A 23,643-nucleotide genomic window follows, 5' to 3' on the forward strand; every position below is an offset into this window, starting at 1 on the left:
CATCACCAAGGGCTCTTCCAGCCTCCCTGGCTCCATCCATCTCATTTCCCCACATCAGCATGGCTTCCAACAAATCTCTTACATCGCTGAACTCATCTTGACCTCTGCATCTTGGAGATTCCAGGCTCAAAAGGGAAACCATCTGACAAATACCGCCATTGACTTCCCATGAGCAAACTTCATGCTTCTATCGTCTTAAAAACACACTAGGGTTACAGGATTTATCTGTAACAGCAGCTGTTGTTACCTTACTTAATACAGGAGGGAGTCGGGGTGCCACTTCCCAAAATGTTAAGTTCAAAACCACAACTCCAGGTCTGTGATTCATAGATCGGGAAGCTGCCACTGCAGCTGCTACAATTTCTTTTGAAACTCATAAAGCTAAGGGCTGGACACAGGAATTCTACTAAGAAATAAAAATGAAAAACCAAGGTCTCACCAGCCAGTCCCAATTATGTTGCCGAAACTCAGCCTCTGTTCACCGGTGCCAAATAGAAACACGGAAACAGAGTTTTGGGTGAAGTAGAAGAGAGTGGTTTTTATAACTTTGCCAGGCAAAGGGCCCACAGCAGGCTAATGCCCTCAAGACTGTGTGTCCTACCCTGGAGTGGGTACTGAGGAGTCTTACTGTGTTCAGGGAGCAGGGTGTGGTCAGCTCGTGGACATTCTTCTGATTGGTTGGTGGTGAGGTAATGGGGAGTCAGCATCATCAACCTTCTGGTTCCAAATGATTTGGGGTCTATGTGCTTGTGGGCAGCATACAGTTAACATCTTCCACCTGGTGGGGGTTTCAGTATCTGCAAAACACCTCAAAGGACATGGCTCAGAAGATTATCTATAGTCCTTGAGGAAGAACTAAAGGTCCTTGACTTTGTTTAATGGCTAAAGTATTATTGTTTTGTTTTGCTTGACTGTTTTTCTTTCTTTCTGCATTTTCTCAATTCTCTGATTAAATTTATTCTTTTTTGTGTGTGTGTGATACACGGGCCTCTCACTCTTGTGGCCTCTCCCGTCGAGGAGCACAGGCTCCGGAAGTGCAGGCTCAGCAGCCATGGCTCACGGGTCCAGTCGCTCCGCAGCATGTGGGATCTTGCCGGACCGGGGCACGAACCCGTGTCCCCTGCATCGGCAAGCGGACTCTCAACCACTGCACCACCAGGGAAGCCCTAAATGTATTCTTTGACTAAAGTTTTTCTACAGACAAAAGGCAGTCAGAGAGGCGGAGTCAATACGGTGTACTAGGAGGACAGGGAATTCACATCTCCTCACAGCTAGGACACCTACCAGGCACTGGTGGGGCACCATGGACACCCAAGGGGATGGGAGGAACCCCCAGCGACTGGTGAGCTCTCCTTTTGGCTTCTTTCCTCCCCCCACCACCTTTTCTCTTTCTTCTGTTGTGGCCTTATTTTACCTTGATGCAGTTGTTTCAATTATAGTTTTATTTTTCCTAATATATTTTTTATCTTTCTAGTTTTATTTTGTGCCTCCCGGAGGTCCTCATCTCAGCACCAAGATCCAGCTCTATCCAACGGCCTGCAAACTCCAGTGCTGGATGTCTCAGGCCAAACAACCAGTAAGTCAGGAATACAGCACCACCCGTCCAAAAAAAAAAAAAGAAACAACAAAAATAATTGTTACAGGGCTTCCCTGGTGGTGCAGTGGTTGAGAGTCCGCTTGCCGATGCAGGGGACATGGGTTCGTGCCCCGGTCCGGGAAGATCCCACATGCCGCGGAGCCGCTGGGCCCGTGAGCCATGGCCACTAAGCCTGCGCGTCCGGAGCCTGTGCTCTGCAATGGGAGAAGCCACAAAAGTGAGAGGCCCGCATACTGCAAAAAAAAAAAAAAAAAAAAAAAAATTGTTACAGAAAAAGGAGCAAGGTAAAAACCTACAAGACTAAATAAATAAAGATGAAATAGACAACCTACCTGAAAAAGAATTCAGAGTAATGATAGTAAAGATGATCCAAAATCTCAGAAACAGAATGGAGAAAACACAAGAAACATTTAACAAGGATCTAGAAGAACTAAAGAGCCAACAAACAGTGATGGACAACACAGTTACTGAAATTAAAATACTCTATAGAAACAATAAATGCTGGAGAGGGTGTGGAGAAAAGGGAACCCTCTTGCACTGCTGGTGGGAATGTGAATTGGTTCAGCCACTATGGAGAACAGTATGGAGGTTCCTTAAAAAACTACAAATAGAACTACCATATGACCCAGCAATCCCACTACTGGGCATATACCCTGAGAAAACCGAAATTCAAAAAGAGTCATGTACCAAAATGTTCATTGCAGCTCTATTTACAATAGCCCGGAGATGGAAACAACCTAAGTGCCCATCATCGGATGAATGGATAAAGAAGATGTGGCACATATATACAATGGAATATTACTCAGCCATAAAAAGAAACGAAATTGAGCTATTTGTAATGAGGTGGCTAGACCTAGAGTCTGTCATACACAGTGAAGTAAGTCAGAAAGAAAAAGACAAATACCGTATGCTAACACATATATATGGAATTTAAGAAAAAAAAATGTCATGAAGAACCTAGGGGTAAGGCAGGAATAAAGACGCAGACCTCCTAGAGAACGGACTTGAGGTTATGGGGAGGGGGAGGGGTGAGCTGTGACGGGGCGAGAGAGAGTCATGGACATATACACACTAACAAACGTAGTAAGGTAGATAGCTAGTGGGAAGCAGCCACATGGCACAGGGATATTGGCTCGGTGCTTTGTGACAGCCTGGAGGGGTGGGATAGGGAGGGTGGGAGGGAGGGAGACGCAAGAGGGAAGAGATATGGGAACATATGTATATGTATAACTGATTCACTTTGTTATAAAGCAGAAACTAACACACCATTGTAAAGCAATTATACCCCAATAAAGATGTTAAAAAATAAAAAATAAAAATAAATAAAATAAAATACTCTAGAAGGAATCAATAACAGAATAACTGAGGTGGGAGAACGGATAAGTGAGCTGGAAGGTAAAATGGTGGAAATAACTGCCAGGGAGCAGAATAAGGAAAACAGAATGAAAAGAATTGAGGACAGTCTCAGGGACCTCTGGGACAACACTAAACGCACCAACATTCACATTATAGGGGTCCCAGAGGAAGAAGAGAAAAAGAAAGGGTCTGAGAAAATATTTAAACTGATTATAGTCGAAAACTTCCCTAACATGGAAAAGGAAATAGTCAATCAAGTCCAGGAAGCACAGAGAATCCCATAAAGGATAAACCCAAAGAGAAACACGCCGAGACACATATTAACCAAACTATCAAAAACTAAATACAAAGAAAAAATATGGAAAGCAGCAAGGGAAGAGCAACAAATAACACACAAGGGAATCCCCATAAGGTTAGCAGCTGATTTTTCAGCAGAAATTCTGCAAGCCAGAAGGGAGTGGCAGGACATATTTAAAGTGATGAAAGGGAAAAACCTACAACCAAGATTACTCTATCCAGGAAGGATCTCATTTAGATTCCACAGAGAAATTAAAAACTTTACAGATAAGCAAAACTTAAGAGAATTCAGCACCACCAAACCAGCTTTACAACAAATGCTAAAAGAACTTCTCTAGGCAGAAAACACAAGGGAAGGAAAAGACCTACAATAACAAACCCAAAACAATTAAGAAAATGGTAATAGGAATATATATATTGATAATTACCTTAAATATAAATGGATTAAATGCTCCAACCAAAAGACATAGACTGGCTGAATGGATATTAAAACAAGACCTGTACATATGCTGTCTACAAGAGACCCACTTCTCACCTAGGGACACATACAGACTGAAAGTAAGGGGATGGAAAAAGATATTCCATGCAAATGGAAATCAAAAGAAAGCTGGAGTAGCAATTCTCATATCAGACAAAATAGACTTTAAAATAAAAACTATTACAAGAGACAAAGAAGAACACTACATAATGATCAAGGGATCAATCCAAGAAGAAGATATAACAGTTGTAAATATTTATGTACCCAACATAGGAGCACCTCAATACATAAGGCAAAAGCTAACAGCCATAAAAGGGGAAATCAACAGTAACACATTCATAGTAGGGGACTTTAACATCCCACTTTCACCAATGGACAGATCATCCAAAATGAAAATAAATAAGGAAACACAAGCTTTAAATGATATATTAAACAAGATGGACTTAATTGATATTTATAGGACCTTCCATCCAAAAACAACGGAATACACTTTCTTCTCAAGTACTCATGGAACATTCTCCAGGATACACCATATCCTGGGTCACAAATCAAGCCTTGGTAAATTTAAGAAAATTAAAATTGTATCAAGTATCTTTTCCAACCACAAGGCTATGAAACTAGATATCAATTACAGGGAAAAAACTGTTAAAAATACACACACATGGAGGCCAAACAAATCACTACTAAATAACCGAGAGATCACTGAAGAAATCAAAGAAGAAATAAAAAAATACTTAGAAACAAATGACAATGAAAACATGATGACCCAAAACCTATGGGATGCAGCAAAAGCAGTTCTAAGAGGGAAGTTTATAGCAATACAATCCTACCTCAAGAAACAAGAAATATCACAAATAAACAACCTAACTTTACACCTAAAGAAATTAGAGAAAGAAGAACAAAAAAAAAACCCCAAAGTTAGCAGAAGGAAAGAAATCATAATGACCAGATCAGAAATAAATGAAAAAGAAATGAAATAAACAATAGCAAAGAGCAATAAACCTAAAAGCTGGTTCTTTGAGAAGATAAACAAAATTGATCAACCATTAGCCAGACTCATCAAAAAAAAAAGGGAGAAGACTCAAATCAATAGAATTAGAAATGAAAAAGGAGAAGTAACAACTGACACTGCAGAAATACAAAGGATCATGAGAGATTACTACAAGCAACCATATGCCAATAAAGTGGACAACCTGGAAGAAATGGACAAATTCTTAGAAAAGCACAACATTCTGAGACTGAACCAGGAAGAAATAGAAAATATAAACATACCAATCACAAACATGAAATTGAGACTGTGATTAAAAATATTCCAACAAACAAAAGCCCAGGACCAGATGGCTTCCCAGGCAAATTCGATTAAACATTTAGAGAAGAGCTAACACCTATCCTTCTCAAACTCTTCCAAAATATAGCGGAGGGAGGAACACTCTCAAAATCATTCTACAAGACCACCATCACCCTGATACCAAAACCAGACAAAGATGTTACAAAGAAAGAAAACTACAGGCCAATATCACTGATGAACATATATGCAAAAATCCTCAAAAAAAATACTAGCAAACAGAAACCAACAGCACATTAAAAGTATCATACACCATAATTAAGGATTCTTCAATATACACAAATCAATCAATGTGATACACCGTATTAACAAATTGAAGGGTAAAACCATATGATAATATCAATAGATTCAGAAAAAACTTTGAACAAAATTCAACACCCATTTATGATAAAAACTCTCCAGAAGGTAGGCATACAGGGTACCTACCTCAACATAATAAAGGCCATATATGGCAAACCCACAGCCAACATCATTCTCAATGGTGAAAAACAGAAACCATTTCCTCTAAGATCAGGAACAAGACAAGGTTGCCCACTCTCACCACCATTATTCAACATAGTTTTGGAAGTTTTAGCCACAGCAATCAGGGAAGAAAAAGGGAAAAAAAGGAAGGAATCCAAGTTGGAAAAGAAGTAAAACTGTCACTGTTTGCAGATTACATGGTACTATACATAGAGAATCCTAAAGATGCTACCAGAAAACTACTAGAGCTAATCAATGAATTTGGTAGAGTAGCAGGATACAAATTACTGCACAGAAATCTCTTGCATTCCTATACACTAATGATGAAAAATGTGAAAAAGAAATTAAGGAAACACTCCCATTTACAACTGCAACAAAAAGAATAAAACACCTAGGAATAAACCTACCTAAGGAGAAAATAAACCTGTATGCAGAAAACTATAAGACACTGGTAAAAGAAATTAAAGATGATGAAAACAGATGGAGAGGTATACTATGTTCTTGGATTGGAAGAATCAACACTGTGAAAATGACTATACTACCCAAAGCAATCTACAGGTTCAGTGCAATCCCTATCAAACTACCAATGGCATTTTTCACAGAACTACAAAAAAAAAAATTTCACAATTTGTAAGGAAACACAAACGACCCTGAATAGCAAAAGCAATCTTGAGAAAGAAAAAATGGAGCTGGAGGAATCAGGCTCCTGGCCTTCAGACTATACTACAAAGCTACAGTAATCAAGACTGTATGGTACTGGCACAAAAAGAGAAATATAGATCAATGGAACAGGATAGAAAGCCCAGAGATAAACCCACACACATATGGTCACCTTATCTTTGATAAAGGAGGCAAGAACATACAATGGAGAAAAGACAACCTCTTCAATAAGTGGTGCTGGGAAAATTGAACAGCTACATGTAAAAGAATGAAATTAGAGCACTTCCTGACACCATACACAAAAATAAACTCAAAATGGATCAGAGACCTAAACATAAGACAGGACACTATAAAACTCTTAGAGAAAAACACAGGAAGAGCACTCTTTAACATAAATCACAGTAAGATCCTTTTTGACCCACCTCCTAGAGAAATGGAAATAAAAACAAAAATAAACAAATGGGATCTAATGAAACTTAAAAGCTTTTGCACAGCAAAGGAAACCATAAACAAGACAAAAATACAACCCTCAGAATGGAAGAAAATATTTGCACATGAAGCAACAAAGGATTAATCTCCAAAATTTACAAACAGCTCATGCAGCTCAATATCAAAAACACAAACAACCCAATCCAAAAATGGGCAGAAGACCTAAATAGACATTTCTCCAAAGAAGTTATACAGATTGCCAACAAACACATGAAAAGATGCTCAACATCACTAATCATTAGAGACATGCAAATCAAAACTACAATGAGGTATCACTTCACACCGGTCAGAATGGCCATCATCAAAAAATCTACAAACAATAAATGCTGGAGTGGGTGTGGAGTAAAAGGAACCCTCTTGCACTGTTGGTGGGAATGTAAATTGATACAACCATTATGGAGAACAGTATGGAGGTTCCTTAAAAAACTAAAAATAGAACTACCATATGACTGAGCAATCCCACTACTGGGCATATACCCTGAGAAAACCATGATTCAAAAAGAGTCATGTAAAAAAAAAAAAAGTCATGTACCACAATGTTCATTGCAGCTCTATGTACAATAGCCAGGACATGGACGCAACCTAAGTGTCCATCAACAGATGAATGGATAAAGAAGATGTGACACATATACACAATGGAATATTATTCAGCCATAAAAAGAAATGAAATTGAGTTATTTGTAGTGAGGTGGATGGACCTAGAGTCTGTCATATAGAGTTAAGTAAGTCAGAAAGAGAAAAACAAATACCATATGCTAACACATGTATATGGAATCTAAGAAAAAAAAGGTCATGAAGAACCTAGGGGCAGGATGGGAATAAAGACCCAGATGTAGAGAATGGACTTGAGGACACAGGGAGGGGAAGGGTAAGCTGGGACGAAGTAAGAGAATAGCATTGACATATATACACTACCAAATGTAAAATAGATAGCTAGTGGGAAGCAGCCACATAGCACAGGGAGATCAGCTCGGTGCTTTGTGACCACCTAGAGGGGTGTAATAAGGAGGGTGGGAGGGAGACGCAAGAGGGAAGGGGTATGGGAGAATAAGTATGCATACAGCTGATTCACTTTGTTATACAGAAGAAACCAACACAACACGGTAAAGCAATTATACTCCAATAAAGATGTTAAAAAAAAAAAAAGAAAAGGCAGGCAGAGGACATGGGTGGGGGTCTATTCTGGGAAGGCCTTATAGGGTCCTTCTCAGTTACAATTAGTCACCAGTACTAACAGTTGAAACAGCAAAGAGTTGGCCTCCAACCCACACCCCCCTTCCAAACCTATAGTGCTTCCAGTTGGCTGGACCCAGTTCATCTCCAACATTCTAGCTGCAAGGGATTCTTTGAAAGGTCATGTTTTGCTGGCCAGTCTCTGCATTAGATATTAGAAGGGTGTTGGGATGGAGACTAAGTGTAAGTCCACCCATATCGACCTCCAGGCAGAAACTTCAAGACGCTTTCTGTTTTTCACATTTTCCAACTTGCACTGATTCCCATATAAACAAAAGCAGATGGCCCATAATCCTAACAACAGGTGTCTTAGTCTGAGTTCCCCCAAGAGCACACTTGAAGACAATTATTTCAATGTGAGCAATTACTGGGGAGGTGATCCCAGGAAGCAGAGTGAAGAAATGTGGAATCAAGACGTAGAAAAGAAGTCAATAAAATGTGTGATACCAAACACTGTATTAATTAGTTATTGCTAAGTCCCAAAACTTAGCAACTTAACACACTTTTTAACCTAAGAGTTTCTAAGCGTCCCAAATCCGGGTTAGGAGGCAGGGATCGTTGGGGATAATCTTCGAGTCTGTCTTCCACAAGCACATCCCTACCCTTAGCAATGAGAGCTCAATCCTTCCAGGGCACTCTGAGAGACCATATAGCAGAGCCCTCAGAACTGACCCCCTGAGGAGTAAGGAAGTGGAATATCTATCCACCAATGCCTGTCCCACATTGTTTGAGAACCACTCCAAAGGCAATAATTTTATAGTATGTATTAGTCCTTTGGGGCATTACAACAAATTACCATAGACTGGGTGACTTATATAGAAATTTATTTCTCACAGTTCTAGAGGCTGGAAGTCCAAGGTCAGGGTGCCAGTATGGTCAGGCTCTGGTGAGACCCCTTTTCTGGGTTGTAGATACTGACTTCTCATTGTATGATCACTGGGCAGAAAGCAAGAGAGCTCTCTGACCCCTTCTTACAAGGGGACTAATCTTATAGACAAGGACTCCACCCTCATACATAGCTATGTCCCAAGTCTCCACCTCCTAATATCATCACATTGGGAATTAGGATTTCAACATATGAATTTGGAATTAGGGAGGACATACATTCAGTCCACAACATCCACACAGGCTGAGGAGAATGGCCTTAGTGTAGTGAATTGAATGATGGTCTCCCAAAAGATATGCCCTAACCCCTAGAACCCATGAATGTGACTTTATTTGGAAAAAGGGTCTTTTCAGATAATTAAGGATCTTGAGATGAGATCATCCTGGATTTAGGGTGGGCCCTACATCCAATGATTGGTGTCCTCCTAAGAAGAGGAGGTAACACATAGAGACACACATAGAAAAGAAGCACACATGACAATGGAAATAGAGATTGGAATGATGTAGCTATAGGCCAAGAAATGCCAAGGACTGCTGGAAAACACCAGAAGCTACGAGAGCATGGCTTGTCCCTCAGAGCCTCCAGAAGAAACCAACACCACTGATACCTTGATTTTGGACACCTGGCTCCCAGAACTTACAGATTTCTGTTTTTAAAACCACTGTGGTCATTTGTTATGGCAACCCTAGGAAACTAATGCAGTTAGAGAGCTGAAGGCACTTGTGGTGTAAAAGGGAACTGTTTGCAAGTGACCTCCAAGACAGTAGCGGCACCAATAGTATCTGCTATAATAGAATATTTTTATTTTTATTTTTTTGTCTCTGGAAAATTGTTGCAAATGCAACCAAGAAATTATGAAGGTGACAGCACCTCTTTCCCTCGGGAAACTGACATTGGCTATATTTCTGGCTACCTGTCATTTAACCTTCCATCTTCCTATGATCACCTTGATCTCCCTTTTATTTTTTTTAATTTATTTATTTTATTTATTATTTTTGGCTGCGTTGGGTCTTCATTTCTGCACACGGGCTTTTTAGTTGCGGTGAGCGGGGCCTACTCTTCCTTGTGGTGTGTGGGCTTCTCATTGCGGTGGCTTCTCTTGTTGCAGAGCATGGCCTCTAGGCTCACGGGCTTCAGAGTTGTGGCTCGTGGGCTTCAGTAGTTGTGGCTCGCGGGCTCTAGAGCACAGACTCAGTAGTTGTGGCGCACGGGCTTCATTGCTCCGTGGCATGTGGGATCTTCCCGGACCAGGGCTCGAACCCATGTCCCCTGCATTGGCAGGCGGATTCTTAACCACTGCACCACCAGGGAAGCCCTGATCTCCCTTTTATGGGGAAAATTCCCCACTGAGAATAGTATTAGCATAATGGTTGTTCCAACACCAGCCTCCCCTCCTGGGGCAGGAATGGGACCCATGCTCAATCAACATAAGGCTCATTGTTTTGACTCTTGGATGAGTGGCCCAGGGTCATTTGAAAGTGTTTGAAGGACAGTGGTAGGGTAGCATGTGGCCAGAGCTGTCTGCCAGCTCTATGACCTTGGCTCTAAATCCTCTTGCTGGCCCCCAAGGAGGAAGGCTCATCTAACACAGATGAGCTGAGGATGTAATTCTTATGAACTTTCTGTCCATCAAGAAAGTTCACCGACGTCCCGTGATAATACACAAGTGACCAGGAGAAGGGATGCACTGAGTCCTGCTGGGAACTTCCTCCCTCCCCACAACATGAAGTATTAGCTGGGTAGAAAGAAGAGGAAATCTGAACAGAACTGTGTTCCCAGACCTGGGCAAACTTGCTGTGCCCAACTCCTGTCTCTGGGACCACTGTCTCTAGGTGACTGGGAGATGTTAAGGAAAATTCTATATGCCAATATTGACACCATTTCTCAGCCCTTCACTCTCAATGTGGGTTCTAATCCAGTAATGTGGGGGCTTCTGCCATGGAATGCAATTGTCTTTGCTTGGGTTCCCCCAGAAGTAGATACTGACCCAAACACTCGTGGGTAAATCATTTATTCTGGAGGCGAACCCAGGAAACACCAGTAGGTGTTCAGGGATATGCGAAAGAAAGGGGAGGGCACCCGATACTGGTGCACAGATGAGCAGGTTTCCGCTGTAGGCAACTCTGGCCCAGCCCTGCTAGGAAACTCTGGGGGACTGCATTGGACATGCCCCTCAGAGTCATCCCCCCTGAGGGCAGAGGGAACTGGGGTATTGATCCACCAGTTCCCATCAGTTGTTAGTTGACGGCTGCTGATGGTGACAGGGGTGGAGATGTAGCTGTTAGCTGTTCATTCCCAGGCACTTCTAACCTGCTGGGCAGGCTTTGGCAACTTTAGGGAAGCCTGTTGGGCAAAAGATGCAGACACTAGCGGCTGGGAGTATCTACCAAAGGTTACGGCCATTCATCTTTAGCATCAGCAATTCATAACCCTCACGGTGTCCACTAGACCTCCAGAGAGCCCTCAGTTTCAGCCCTTTCTCCAAGTCTATTTCTACAGCTGTTAGTCAATTTTGTGAGCCTCTGATATTATTTCCAAAAAACTCATCCTTTAAAGCTAGTATGCACAGGATCCATTTCTGTTGCATGCAGACAAAAACTCTGACTGCTGTTCCCTGCCCTCCTACATTTGGAGTGAAATAATCTGTAAATAACATAACTGGGCATGTAAAAACTTTTTTCCCAAAGATAATTTTCAAAGTAACACTAAGGAAATTAAAGGAAAAATATTTGTCCAGATTTCAGGGGCACCGCACATACTCAGGTTAATAGTCTCTGTTGAACTGCTACCACCCTGGTCCAGCCTCCACCATCTCCTACCCTGTCTAGTACAGTTGCCTCCTCTCTGGTCTCTGGGTTTCCACCCTCACTCCTCCCATCCCTATCTCCTCCCCACAAGCAGCCAGAGGGCGCTTGTAAGAACTTAAGTTAGATCATGTCCCTCCTCTGCTCAGAACCCTTCATGGCTCCCACCTCACTCAGAGCAAAAGCCAAAGTCCATCCTGTAGCCCACAAGGCCCTGCCTCATCATCTCCCTGCCTTCACCTCCTCCACTGCTCTCCTCGTTCACTCTGATCCAGGTTCCTCGCTATTCCACAAACGTGCCATGCCTGGTCCAGCCTCAGGGCCTTTGCACTTTCTGTTCCTTCTTCCTGGAATGCTCTTTCCCAGGTAACCGTGGGGATTGCTTCTTCACTTCCTTTAATTCCTTCAAAGTCATTGAGACCATCCCAAACCATCTGATCTAAAATTGCAAACAACCCTGTTTTAAAATGTAGATTTTATTATCATTCAGGTATGGTGGGGCCAAGAGATCAAGAGAGGACTGCCATGGAAAAGACACAGTTCCCAGCAGAAGGGGAGGCACACCGTGCCTTGAAGAGCCACACAGAGGAGCACCAGGATTGGTCAGGAGGCAGGGGAAGCAAGGGGAAACATGGTGGTTTCATTGTGGTTTCTGCAGAAAGGAATGGGTGAGGCACAGTGACCAGGCTTAGGCGTGATGAGTCTGGATAATTTCAGTGGGTTCTGGGCATAGGAACTGTCCTTAGTTGTCTGGTATCTGGCTCTGGAATGATTAGGATAGGTAGATAGTGGCCCAGAGTGTTGGAACTAATAAAAAGAGGTGATTGGGGTGTGGAATCTGGATTGAAGTCCTTTACTAGCTGTAAGCATTGGCTAACCCTGGGAGGGACAGTCTTTTGAGACTCAACCAGGCCCCAGATGTCAAAGCATCAGAAACATGGTTAACGCAGAACCCCGTGCCAACACTCCATTCCCTTTTACTGCATGGTTTTTCTCCACAACAATGAACAATCCGTGACATACTGTGCAGTTTACTTCTTTACTTTGTTGACTGACTCCCAGTCTGGGTGTCAGCCCCAGGAAGCACAAACATTTGTCTGTTTTAGTAGTCCCTGTTCTAACGCCAGCACCTAGGACAGCACCTGTCACCGTGAATTGTATGAATGAACTGATCAATATACTCCAGGAGTTATGGAATGATTACTCTTCAGCAGTTGGTAGTGAAAGTCCAGAGTCTGCATAGAATCTTAGTGGTTTCCCTGATTTGACCCTCAAACACTGGGTTTCTTTGCATCCCCAGCAGAGCAGGAAATCTGCCTAGTATTCACAATCCAGTAATGGGGGAAACTGTATCCTGTGAACATCCACTTCTCAAACTTGATCCGTTCACAGGAGTGGGCATCTCTAGCTGGGTGATGCCCCTAGTTCTGAGCCAGAGGAAGGGGATGCTTCTCCCTGGAGGTGACTCTTGGTCACATTTTTCCTTCACCCCCTCCTCTGTCCTAAAAATAACCAGGATGCTGGAAGCTGTTGAGGCTGCATTGAGCTATTTTTAACCTTAGGATCTAGGCTGTGACCAGGCTGGACTTAGCTGCAGCAAAAACATGTCAGTGGAGAAGGCTCGCCTCAGAGAGGATTTTGAGCATCCTTATAATGTGCAAGTTACAATATCTGATTTAGTAGATGGTGTGAATTGAGAGTTATTGGGGAAGCAGCAGAAGAAAGAGTGAAATGAAAGAATTTATTCATTCATTCAGTGCCAGGCCTTTTTCTGGGTACTGGGAATACAGTAAGGAAAAAGCAGACAAAAATCTGTGCCCTGGAAATAAACGGGATGAGCTTAGAATATCTACTTGTGTCTGAAAGCAAGGAAAGGGCTTTTAAAGACTAAGGGTTCTGTCAAAAGAACACACAAACTAGCCTGAAGGGGCTCCCCCTGGTCAAAATTGGGATAAGATCCTACCCTGTTAGCCAAAATCCCATGTCATAAAAACCTTGCTTACAGATGTTAAATTCAATTTCTTACAGCTCCAATCAGAGCAATTAAATAAACAGACTGAGGGCTTCCCAGGTGGTGCAGTGGTTGAGAGTCCGCCTGCCGATACAGGGGACGCGGGTTCGTGCCCCGGTCCGGGAAGATCCCACATGCCGCGGAGCGGCTGGGCCCGTGAGCCATGGCCGCTGAGCCTGCGCGTCTGGAGCCTGTTGCTCCGCAACGGGAGAGGCCACAGCAGTGAGAGGCCCGCGTACAGCAAATAAATAAACAAATAAATAAATAAGTAAATAAACAAACTGTCCGGAAGTTTCACACAACACGAATAAATAGCCAAATGCCAAGGATTTTTGAAAAGCAATATGACGCATTATTTCCTCTGGGATAGTCATACTGAACCATGGATTAACCAAACATGGAGCTGGCGCCCTAGAAAGTATTCTGCTATCAGGATGTGTCATTTCTTTTTTTTTTTTTTTTTGCGATACACGGGCCTCTCACTGTCGTGGCCTCTCCCGTTGCAGAACACAGGCTCCGGACGCGCAGGCTCAGCGGCCATGGCTCACGGGCCCAGCCGCTCTGCGGCATGTGGAATCTTCCCGGACCGGGGCACGAACCCGTGTCCCCTGCATCGGCAGGCGGACTCTCAACCACTGCGCCACCAGGGAAGCCCAGGATGTGTCATTTCTGATTGATTTATTCTACTCTGGAATAGTAGGAGCTGCCAATTTCTGGGTCCTTTCTGGGTCACTCTTCTACGTGCTTCAGGTACATTATCTCACTTGATCCTAACCACAAATGAACAAGTTAGGTTCTGATTACCAGTGTTTCCTAGAAGAGGCAACTGAGCATCCAGACCCTCTAAAGCACAATTTAGCAAAAAGGAGGAGGAAGAGAAGGATGAAGTATTTTAGTAGTCGTCTTTTTCTCTTTCAGTAGGTGAATAAGTCTATCAATCAGAATTCAATTCTGCTGCACAGATCAGGAAACTCAAATAACAGTGGCTTAAACAAGAAAGAGGTATTTTTTTCCCCATTGTAGGTGTACAGTGGTAGGCAATTCACAGCTGGTAGGGCATCCCCACAGTTATCAGGGACCTAAGGACTTCTAACTTTTCGCTGTCTTATTTTTGGCTTCCATCCTCATGGCCACAGAATGGGTGCTACACCTCCGGCCATCATACACATGCTCCATGCAATCTTAAGAGGTAAAGGGCTAGGGCATACCTGCCAACTGAGTCATCAACATTTGAGAGTTTACTAGAAGTTCCACTCAATAACTTTCATTCATATTTCATGAGGCCACTGCTATCTGCATTAAAGGTTAGGAAATGTGCTTTTAGCTGAGCACATTGTCACTCCCCGTAAATATGGGGAGTTCTGTTAGAGCAAAGAATAGGGGATATATACTGAGGATGCAACAAGCAAGCAATCTCTGACACAATAAGCATGCTGCATTTCCCTTCTTGCTTTTATTTCTTGCACAGGAATTCTGACCCATGGCCCCTTGCCCTTACCCTTCAGTGCATACCAGCCTGTCTTCCAAATACCAGAATGGAAGCTTTTGTTGCTGCTGAATCATGCTTTGCCACACACAAGCCACAGAATTAATAGCCTGGGGAGCAGCCCTCAACCAGTAACTGACAGGAGTTGGTGGGTAAATACCTCAGCTCTCTCGCCCTTCAGTGGGACAGCTCTGAAGTGTACATGCCTTATGCTGTCTCGCATAGGTCCCCAAATAGACTTAAGCTCCAGTTGCTCCAGCAGGAAAACACACGAAACACACCCTTTACTGTCTTCCTCCCCTTCCTCTCTCCTCCACTGGTGTTGCTGGAGGTCACCTCCCAAATAAATTATTTGACTTCAAATCCTTGTCTCAGGATCTGCTTTGAGAGGAGCTCAAACAAGAAAGAAAGAAAGAAAGAAAGAAAGAAAGAAAGAAAGAAAGAAAGAAAGAAAGAAAGAAAGAAAGAAAGAAAGGAAGGAAGGAAGGAAGGAAGGAAGGAAGGAAGGAAGGAAGGAAGGAAGGAAGGAAGGAAGGGAGAAAGAAAGAAAGAAAGAAAGAAAGAAAGAAAGAAAGAAAGAAAGAAAGAAAGAAAGAAAGAAAGAAAGAGAAAGAAAGAAAGAAAGAGAAAAAACCGATTCGAAAAGATACATGCACCCCAATGTTCATAGTAGCATTATTTACAAATGCCAAGATATGGAAGCAACCTAAGTGTCCATCAACAAACGAATGGATAAAAAAGATGTGATATAAAATGGAATACTACTCAGCCACAAAAAATAATGAAATGTTGCCATTCACAACAATGTGCATGGACTTGGAGGGCATGCTAAGTGAAATAAGTCAGACAAAGACAAATACTGTATGATATCACTTATATGTGGAATCTAAAAAATAAAACTAGCTAGTGACTATAACAAAAAAGAAACACTCACAGATATAGAGAAAAAACTAATGGTTACCAGTGGGGAGAGGGAAGTGGAGAGAGGGAAGACAGGGATAGGGAATTAAGAGATACAAACTACTATGTATAAAATAAATAAGTTACAAAGATATAAAATACAACACAGAGAATCTAGCCAATATTTTATAATTATAAATGGAATACAACCTTTAAAAGTTGTGAATCACTGTGTTGTACACCTGAACCTTATATAATATTGTACATCAACTATACTGCAATTTTAAAAATTAAATTAAATTAAAAGATCAGGGCTTCCCTGGTGGTGCAGTGGTTAAGAATCCACCTGCCAATGCAGGGGACATGGGTTCAAGCCCTGGTCCAGGAGGATCCCACATGCCGCAGAGCAACTAAGCCCATGCACCACAACTACTGAGTCTGCTCTCTAGAGCCCATGAGCCACAACTACTGAGCCCACATGCCACAACTACTGAAGCCCATGTGCCTAGAGCCCGTGCTCCACAACAAGAGAAGCCACCACAATGAGAAGCCTGCGCACTGCAACGAACGGTAGCCCCCGCTCGCCGCAGGTAGAGAAAGCCTGCATGCAGCAATGAAGACCCAACGCAGCCAAAAGTAAATAAATTAAATAAATAAGTAAAGATCAGTGGCATGTCTACATGTCTGCTACAAAAGGGGAAAAGGTTTTGACCCCTTTTATTACCCTGGTAGTATCCAAACACTTCTCTTGCCATATCTAAGGTACTGAAAGTCACGTCTCTCTCTTTTCTCTAATAGAAAGAATAAACAGTGTTTGGTGTTCACCCATATGTTCTCCTCCATTTCCCAGACCCTCTTGCAGTTAGAACAGACCCATGTGACTCATTCTAGCCAACGGATTATCACTACCAGATGGAGGCAGTTAACAGCTGGTGTGCCCCCTCTATCCTTCTCTTCCCCTCCCAAGGTAGCTTTGGAAGCCTGTGAGAGATGGTGCTGGTGCAAAATGGAGGAAGGTTGGATCCCTGAGTCACTGCTTGGATGCAAGCCCTGCTAACCAGCTTTACAGGAACGAGAAACAGACTTGTGCTGGGCACAGCCACTAAAGTTTCCAGTTTGTTTGTTATCACCACTGAATGCAGCCTTATACTGACTAGCGAGCCTACTTTGTGGACAAAGGGAGAACTCTCAGGGAAATTTTGCAGACGTTACATGTCATTTTCCCCAGCTACAATTTGCATAATTCATTTTCCGAGAAGAATTCACAGAACTTAGTGAAGAACTAAGACCTATAGGCAGCAGTTTGCTGATCCCCTTTGCATGAGAGAGGAGAAATCATTTATTACATAGTGGATGCCATGGGGTCTCTTTAAAGGGGATAGAGCCAAGAGCCTCTCCTAGGAGTGAGGCACATAAATCAGTTCACCCATCTGGGCCTCAGTTTCCCCATTTGGAAGGCTGTATGGGAAAGTCTCTGCAATCCATTCTCTCATTTTAAAAACTTTCCTTGATTTTAATTTCAGTCTGAAAAAAATCTGGGCAAGGGGAGAAGAGAGGAAATTTGGAAATAATTACCCTCCGTATCGCAACCCCTGAAGATCACAAAAAGGTTATAGTGAGCATGGGAGCAAGAATTCTAAAGCTTCTCCACTCCTGGAGAACCTGCTATCCTAAATTTAAACTTGGCAGAGATGTTGGCAACATCCTCAGGCCTCTTTCTGCCAAGAAACTCACTGAAATTAACAAATGGCTTATTTGCTTATGTTTGGTCTGTCCTCAGTACAGGAACAGTTTTCCAGGCACATAACTGATGATATCCAAATTTACTTGCAGTTTTCTCCTCTCTGCAGTTGTGTCATGTCCTCAGTTTGAAAGGTCACATTCGTCAGATCGGAATATGAGAGGTTGGCATGCAGACATCTCATGTAAATGCCTGAAGCAGGATAAGGAGGAAACAAACTTCTGCAGAAGAAACATCATAACAGCTCAGGCACAGTCTTAGAGTTGTACATATATTAAATTTAGTAATATCCAACTTTTTTAACCACCTGAGCTCCTTTGCCGTATGTAATTTCTTTTGCCCAGACCATTCCAATAAATTTGTAACCCGTAATAATGAATTTATCATACAAAAATGCAAAAGGTGAAAATGGATGATCTAAAATAACACAAATTGTTAACACCCTGGTCTAAGCCTCCATCATTTCCCACATGGACCAGTGCTGTTGTTTCTGCCCAGGTCTCCTGGCTCCTGCCCTCACCCCTGATGGTCTGTTCCCCCTGCAGCAGCCAGAGGACGCCAGTGAGCACCTGAGTCCAGTCACTGGCCTCCCCTGCTCAGAACTTTGCACAGCTCCCACTTCATTGGGATAAAAGCCGAAGTCCTTCCCACATCCCCCAAAGCCCTGAACAGTCTGCCGCCAACAACTCCCTGCCCTCGCCTCCTCCCACTCTCCCCCTCACCTACTCCCTCCAACCACACTGACTTCTTTGCTGTTGCTCAAACATACTAGGCATGGTCCTACCTCAGGGCCTTTGAACTTGCTGTTCCCACTGCCTAGAAAGCTCCTTCCTCCCAGCTTCCTCATTCACCTGCAACAAGTTTACTCAGTTCTCACATTTCTAACCTACTTCTAACCCCCTGAAACTGCAACTCACTCCCCAGCACCCCCTGATCCACTTACCCTGTTCTATATTCTTTCTTCCATAGTATTTAGCAACTTTTTCTTTTAGGAAATAACTTTTTATTTTATATTGGAATATAGTTGATTAACAATGTTGTGTTTCAGGTGTACAGCAAAATGATTCAGTCATACATATACATGTATCTATTCTTTTTCAAATTCTTTTCCCATTTAGGTTGTTATATAATATTGAGCAGAGTTCCCTGTACTATACAGTAGGTCCTTGTTGGTTATCCATTTTATTTATTTTTTATTTTTTTACTTTATTTTTGGCTGCATTGGGTCTTCATTGTGGTGCACAGTCTTCTCACTGCGGCGGCTTCTCTTGTTGCAGAGCACGGGCTCTAGGCGTGGGCTTCAGTAGTTGTGGCACATGGGCTCAGTAGTTGTGGCTCGCAGACTCAGTAGCTGTGGTGCATGGGCTTAGTTACTCCGCAGCATGTGGGATCTCCCCAGACCAGGAATCAAACCCGTGTCCCCTGCATTGGCAGGCAGATTCTTAACCACTGAGCCACCAGGGAAGTCCCTGGTTATCCATTTTAAAAATAGCAGTGTGTACATGTCAATCCCATACTCCCTAACTATCCCTCCCCTCACCCCCCTCCCCTCCCCCGCCGCCATAACCATAAGTTCATTCTCTAAGTCTGTGAGTCTGTTTCTGTTTTGTAAATAAGTTCATTTCTATCATTTTTTTTTAGATTCCGTATATAAGCACTATCATACGATATTTCACTTTCTCTGTCTGACTAATTTCACTTAGTATGATAATCTCTAGTTCCATCCATGTTGCTGCAAATGGCATTATTTCATTCTTTTTAATAGCTGAGTAATATTCCATTGTATATAGGTACCACATCTTCTTTATCCATTCCTCTGTCGATGGACATTTAGGTTGCTTCCATGTCTTGGCTATTATAAACAGTGCTGCAATGAATATTGGGGTGCATGTATCCTTTTGGACCACGTTTTACCACCTTTTAACATACTTTATGTCTCGGGAGGTTTTAATATTTATTTATTTACTTTGGCTATACCGGGTCTTAGTTGTGACATGTGCGATCTAGTTCCCTGACCAATCTAGTTCCCCTGCACTGGGCCATGGAGTCTTAACCACTGGACCACCAGGGAAGTCTCTATGTCTCGTGTTTATTATCCACCACCCTCCACTCGAATTGAAACCCCTTGAGGATGGGAACTTTGTTTATTCACTCCTGTAGCTCAGACATTGAGAAAGTACCTGGCCCATAGTAGGTACACAGTACATATTATTGAAGGAACGGATAAATGAACAAATGAATGACTTGCTTTACAATATCTGACTTATGGAAATTTTGGAATATCTCAGTGTTGACTTTTTAATAGGTTTTGATTTTCTTCTTCCTCCCTATTGTTTCCTGTTTGAGTTCAAATCCCATCCTTGGTCCTCTAGAATTCTCTCCACCCACAGGCATACAGCCCCCATGCTCCAACCTTCTTTATTTTTTGTTGTTTTTTTTTTAGAAACTGTTTATTTTCCGTCAACCTACTTCCATTTTAAGAGTTTGTGGAAGAGCAGCTTAAGACCACTCAGTGGTTGTTCCTACCCATTCAGTGGCCTGAGCAGTGGGAGCTGCAGACCAGTCTTCAGTGGCAGGCTGAGCACTCCAGTCAGTGGGGAACTGCTGAATGGGCACACAGGGCACCTGCACACCTTCGAACCAGTCAGCCACCTCAGGCTGAGTAGCAGTGAACTCAGGAGCTGGAGCAGTCCATTCACCCTGAAAGTCCTCCTTGGTCACAGCTTTCTCAGCTGCCGCCTGCTCTTCCTTTTCAGTCTCTTCAGGATCTCTGTAGAAGTAGAGATCACGCATGACCTCCCATGGATGTTCACGGGAGATGGTGCCACGCATGCGCAGAACTTCCTGGGCAAGCATCCACCACATCAGACCCACTGAGTGAGCTCCCTTTTTAGGATCGTACAGCAGGATACACCAAGTTAGTCTGAAAACAGAAAGGCCAAACAATTCCTGAGAGGTCCAAGATTAAGAAATCATGGAGAAAAGCAGAAGAAAACACAGGTCATCTTTAAAATGTTTTCATCTCTCCTTAAAGCTTTCGTACATTAAAATCATACATTTGTAGCAAGTATTACTATCAAACTCCACTCATTGGGCCAGAGACCCTTGTGGTGTTAGCGAAAAACTTGCCCCTCATGTAGAACACTACCTACACTTGTGAGTTCATCGGCCAGTGGCTGTATTTTTACTAAACCTGAATCTCATGGAATAGTACCAACACCTGGGCCTTTCTGGGGGCATGACAGCTCTGTAGGTTTCATATAAACAGAGACCGGGGTTTCTCAACCTCTGCACAGTTGGGTCCAGATCCTTCTTTGCAGTGGGGGCCGTCCTGCGCATTATAGGAAGTTCACAAGCATCCCTGGCCTCCACCCACTAGATGGCAGTAGCCCCCTCTGACCCCATTCACGACAATTAAAAATGTCTCCAGCTTTATCAAACTCTCCAAGGAGAAAAGGCACCCCAGGTCAAGAATCACTGGGTTAAATGTTCCTCGCAGATTACCAAACCCACAATCCAATAAACTTCCCAGATAGTGCTCTTCGGGTTCATTGTTAAGCTAGCACCATTTTCTTTTTATCCATGTGAGACAAAATCCGAGTGCACACTAGAGCCAAAAAGTCCCCAGCCATACCCAGAGGTGAGCACAACACCACTTCCACAACTTTCGCACCAAAATGGCATTAATTAGGAGGAAACATCAGATAAAGCCAAACTGAGGGGCATTCTACAAAGTACTCAACCTGTGCTGTTGAAAAGAATCAGGGTCATGCACAGCGTGGTGACAAAAGTTAACAATACTGTATCATATATTTGAAAATAAGATCTAAGGGAGTAGAGTGGATATATGTATACATATGACTGATCACTTTACTGTACAGCAAGAAACTAGCACAACATTGTAAAGCAACCATACTCCAATAAAAATTAATTTTAAAAAAAAGAGCTTATGGGGCTTGCCTGGTGGCGCAGTGGTTGAGAGTCCGCCTGCCGATGCAGGGGACACGGGTACGTGCCCCGGTCCGGGAAGATCCCACATGCCGCGAAGCGGCTGGGCCCGTAAGCCATGGCCGCTGAGCCTGCGCGTCCGGAGCCTGTGCTCTGCAATGGGAGAGGCCACAACAGTGAGAGGCCCGCGTACCGAAAAAAAAAAAAAAGAGCTTATGTCCCTGGTAATGGTCTGTCCTATTGATAACCTGGGACCACTATCAGTGTTAACATAGATTAAAATATTCTATTGAAATTCTTGATTTTATTTGTCATTTAACAATTGAGGGATTTACTACTTGCAAGGCACTGTGATGGGGTATGGGGAATGATTATAATATTTGCTGAGCACACACTGTATGCCAGACACTAGACAAAGCCTTTTCTGTGGGTTATTTTGTTCAATCCTTACAATAATCTTGTGAGGTAGCAGCTGTCCCACCTCTCCTCACTACATATTACAAATAGAGAAAATGAGATGCGAAGAAGTTAAAGCTAATTTTTTTTTAATTTTAAGTAAAAAAAAAAAAATCTTAGGGAGCAGATCTGAAAAGTTGTCTTCACAATAAAAAGATTTTTGAACTATGTGCAATGATAAATGTTAACTAAACTTACTATGGTAATCATTTCACGATACATACATATGTCAATAAACAAGGACCTACTGTCTAACACAGGGAACTATACTCAATATTTTGTAACAACCCATAAGGGAAAAGAATCTGAAAAATACACATATATGTGTGTATACATAAATATGTATATATGTATAACTGAATCACTATGCTGTATACCTGAAACTAACATGACATTGTAAATCAACTACACTTCAAAAGAATAAAAAATATATATATATACATATATCAAATCATCATGTTGTACACCTGAAACTTATACAATGTTATATGTCAATGAAACTGTGAAAAATAATACATGTGTAAATGTATATACATATAAAGACAGACAGAGACATAGGGAGATGAAAATAACATGGAAAATGTTAATAATTGGAGAGTCTAGGTGAAGTGTTTGTGGATGTTCATTGTACTGTTCTTGTCATTTTTCTATAGGTTTGAACATTTTCAAAATAAAATGTTAGAAGAACAAGTTACCTAGTCTATTGCCAAAATTTTAATTAATTCAAGTATGGAATCTGGGTATCAAAATGCCCCCCAAGTTAGAGTTTAATAAAGGATATAGAGGAAGAATATTGGAGATTTTCAGAAAATACTTGGTTATCGATACACATTCGCCATGAATGATCTACATTTTCCAATCTCTACCCACAAGCAAATTGTGTTGTCCAGATTAAAGAGCCATTTTTCTCCTCTGAAAGTAGGAATGCTTTCAAGATTTGCATAAACCATTTCAGGGCCAGGGAACCTTAGGAGAGATGCGAATCTTGGAATGTGGGTTGTTAGAATATTTTGAAGCTGGTGAGAAAAAAAAGACAGAATATCTGCAAGACAAAATAGGCATCTGCAACTCCCGGTCAACACAAAGATAAGTAGAAACGTCTCTGCCCTTGTGGGAACAGATTGAGTGGAAGGAGTTGATGGGTGTGAAGGCGATGCTGTCAAAATCCCGAAATAAAGATGTTCAAAACGCCCTTTCACAGCATGTCAGACAAATGCCGCGTGGGGACCTCGACATCCCACAGTGATGGAATGTCAAGCAGAGATTTTGAGAAAATGAGAGAGTGCGGAAGCAATGCATGAAAACATACCCTTTTCCTCTCTTTCCAAATCTGGGTCAAAGTGCCCAGCTGTGGAACCAGGACAGTTTCTCTGCTGTCTGGGAAGCAACACCACCTTATCCAAGTCTATCAGGGTGCCAGAATAGTTGGGCTTCCTATTATTAATTGATTTGTTTGATATACATTCACGGAGTGCTTACGTTCTAGGTGCTATG

General features: G+C 42.4%; 1 pseudogene across 1 annotated transcript in view; it reads right to left on the reverse strand.

Annotated features, from left to right (window-relative positions):
* LOC309819965 (mitochondrial transcription rescue factor 1-like) overlaps window positions 1-20,577 on the reverse strand; it is a 97,228-nt pseudogene extending 76,651 nt beyond the window's left edge. The window contains exons 1-2 of the transcript in view: window positions 20,272-20,577; window positions 17,580-17,596 (exon numbers count right to left, since the gene is read on the reverse strand). The product of the transcript in view is annotated as a mitochondrial transcription rescue factor 1-like (transcript). The remainder of the gene's footprint in view (window positions 1-17,579; window positions 17,597-20,271) is intronic.
* Window positions 20,578-23,643: the final 3,066 nt, after the last annotated feature.

Source organism: Grampus griseus, assembly GCF_964374135.1.
Source record: "Grampus griseus genome assembly, chromosome: 3".
Taxonomy (NCBI): domain Eukaryota; kingdom Metazoa; phylum Chordata; class Mammalia; order Artiodactyla; family Delphinidae; genus Grampus; species Grampus griseus.